General features: G+C 37.5%; 1 long non-coding RNA gene across 1 annotated transcript; it reads left to right on the top strand.

The window, feature by feature from the left end:
• The first annotated feature begins 789 nt into the window (after positions 1-789).
• Positions 790-2329, top strand: LOC141591189 (uncharacterized). The gene is made up of 3 exons (XR_012520721.1): positions 790-966; positions 1103-1182; positions 1807-2329. It is a non-coding gene; the product is annotated as an uncharacterized LOC141591189 (long non-coding RNA).
• Positions 2330-2967: the final 638 nt, after the last annotated feature.

The following is a 2967-nucleotide window of genomic DNA, read 5'->3' as shown; positions in this document are numbered from 1 at the left end:
ACCACCCCACGGCATCACCACTCCCACCAGCCCCACACATGCAAACAACAACCAACAATCACTCTTTTTCTCAGATCTAGAAAAAAAAAAAAAAGGTAAGGCGAAGAGGAGCGATGTGTCGGAGCGGAGGCCGATGTGAGGCGGTGGGAGGAGAGAGATGCGAGAAGGCGGCGAGAAGAGAGGGGAGGCGGACGGGATGGTGATGGCGAGGGAGGTGGTGGGGAGGCCTGGTGGTGGTGGTGCCAAGGAAGAGGAGAATGGTGAGGAAAGCTTTAGGGTTTAGAGAGAGATAGGGAGTGTTTAGACAGAAGAAATGAAGAGGGGAAATGAAATGGGAGGTGGGGGAGTGATTAGGGTTTATTTGCTTTTATATGTCATTCTTTTATTTTGTTTTAATCTCAACCCTTCATTTCTTTGATCCAAAGGTTTAGAATAGGACTCATGGACTCATCTAATCTAAGGGGACTCATTTGATCCTAATTCTATATATATATATATATATATATATATATATATAGAGAGAGAGAGAGAGAGAGAGAGAGAGATTGAATCATGTGAGGCACCCTTCTTAGGGTGAGGCGGCTGGACACCTTCTAAACCGTCAGATCTAATAACTAAAGATACTCCAGATGCTGCCACGTGTCCCTATTTAATCATACACTCAAAGCAAATGCCAGCCAATTCTCTCATTTACGACATTTTACTCTCTCTCTCTCTACTCTCTCTCTCTCTCTCTCTCTCTCTCTCTCTCTCTCTCTCTCTCTCTCTCTCTCTCTCTCTCTCTTTCACTCATTTACTGTCTTCACTCTCAACACTCAACTACCGATTTGCGATTAACTTCGTTCATCATCACCTGAATTACACGCCGTTCATCATCGTCTGAATCACACGCAGTTCATCATCTGATATTTTGATCGCGATCGTCATCATCATCATCTCTGTTCGGTCGTCCTTTTTCGGATCTAGGTATGTGATCTTCTCATTCGTATCACTATTTTTCTTCATTTTCGATCAATTATTGTAGATCTACTATTTTCAGACGCTTTTCAATCTACTATTTTTTTCGATAATGTATTGCTAAATCATTTTCATTATAATGCAGGTTTTAATCATCCTCGAAGAATTATCCGATCAGTACGAACGCAACAAAATCAATTTCGGAGCATTTTCGATCTACTATTTGTATGTCCTGTTCGCTCTCTTCAATACTTACTTCGTCAATTTTTGTTTATTAGGTTTTTCTCATTGTTCATTGCTTAATGTGTTTCGTTTTTGTTAATATTGTGCTTTTTTATTGTTGTTGTTGTGGTGCTCTGTTGATTCTGCAATGTCGATATAGTTCTGTGTTTTTGTATCATGAAACTTGGAGGTGATATTGTGAATATTGGACTGATGTGTTGTTGTTAAACCTGAGTTAATTTTGTGAATTTTGGAGTCGTTTTTGTGAATCTGGTGGAATATTTTGTGAATCTGGTGGAATATTTTGTGAATCATTCTCATTATAATGCAGGAAGTTAAACCTGCCTCATGATTGTAATCTTTTTATGATGAGTTTATGTGAATGCTTGTCTGAAGCATAGACCTTATCTTGCGAAACCTATAGACCACTTTGTCCATAGTTGGTCATTTGTAAAACTTCATCTGAATGTTTTACCTTGTTTTGATATGGCTTTTAATCCTACTTATCTGGAATGTACTTATACGAAACATGACATTTTGTGTATGTGTATGAAATGTATTACTTATTATGTTTTAGTTATTTTCATTTATTTTTGTCTGAACTGTTTTAGTTATTTATATGCCTAGGTCAATTGCTCCTGTCTGCGTATACATTGCCAACTATGGACACTTGGTGTACGGGTCGGGTAGTCGATATCTTTGAAGAGGCAGAGTTTGAGCTCATTAAATGGATATGCTATCTTGCCGGACAGCTTGCTGACTGTAGGGATAGACTAGTACTGTTCATTTGAAATATAATTTAGTAGCTACATTCCCTATCACGCAAGGGTACACTTTTAAGTCTTACAAATGTGTTCTTAAGGTATTACTATGCTCAAACTCTGCCTCATCTGTACAATTCCTTGGGTTGTATTAAAACGGAATTTTAGGTTACCTTTCTTTCCATGTACTAGTAGAAAGAATATGTATCATAGATGAAGATGATAACGATGAAGATCGATCCCTACAAACAAGCCTTTCTCACGACCTATATTTTCTGCCATATCCCAACATTTGTGTTGCTCATTTAGCCCGGCCTTCTAGTTGTGACGGTTTCCTGGCTAAATGAGCAACACCAAATGGTGGGATATGGCAGAACATATATGCCATGAGAAAGACTTGTTTTGGAGGGATCGATTATTTTCATCGTCCTCATCTTCATCTTTGATATATTTGCTTTCTTGTACATCTAAAGAAAGCTTGCCTACAATGCCCTTATAATATAACACAAGGAATTGTACGATGTGGCAATATGAGGACAGATACCTTATGAACACAGTTGTAAGACTTAAAGTTGTACCCTCGCGTGATAGGGATGTAGCTACTAAATTATATTTCAAATGAACCTATTATGTTTAGTTGTCGGTCGGTGTACTTAGGTCTATCACCGTTAGTATTTAATCTTACTTTTGTATACTTGCTAAGGCGCCCTTGTATAAATATGTAATCAGTAGTTTTCTATTTCGGATGTTGTATCAACATAATGTATGAATACTATGTTCTATTAATCAAGTTTATTTTCCTTTTATTTTGTCAATCCTCGAGCATCTATCTTTCATAATAACTTCGAATACAACTTTCATAATAATTTAGCTGGCATGCACTTGATGAGATTCTGTTACGTCTCTCGATCTTGTAATGTTGATTCATAATTACGTGAATCCTATATTTGATTTTGTGAATCTTGGAGTAGTTGTTGTGAAACCTAGATCTGCCATTGTGAAACTTATTCATTTAGTTACTCACCTA

The sequence above is a fragment of the Silene latifolia genome, chromosome 7 (assembly GCF_048544455.1).
Source record: "Silene latifolia isolate original U9 population chromosome 7, ASM4854445v1, whole genome shotgun sequence".
NCBI lineage: Eukaryota > Viridiplantae > Streptophyta > Magnoliopsida > Caryophyllales > Caryophyllaceae > Silene > Silene latifolia.
This window is presented reverse-complemented; position numbering and strand designations above follow the sequence as displayed.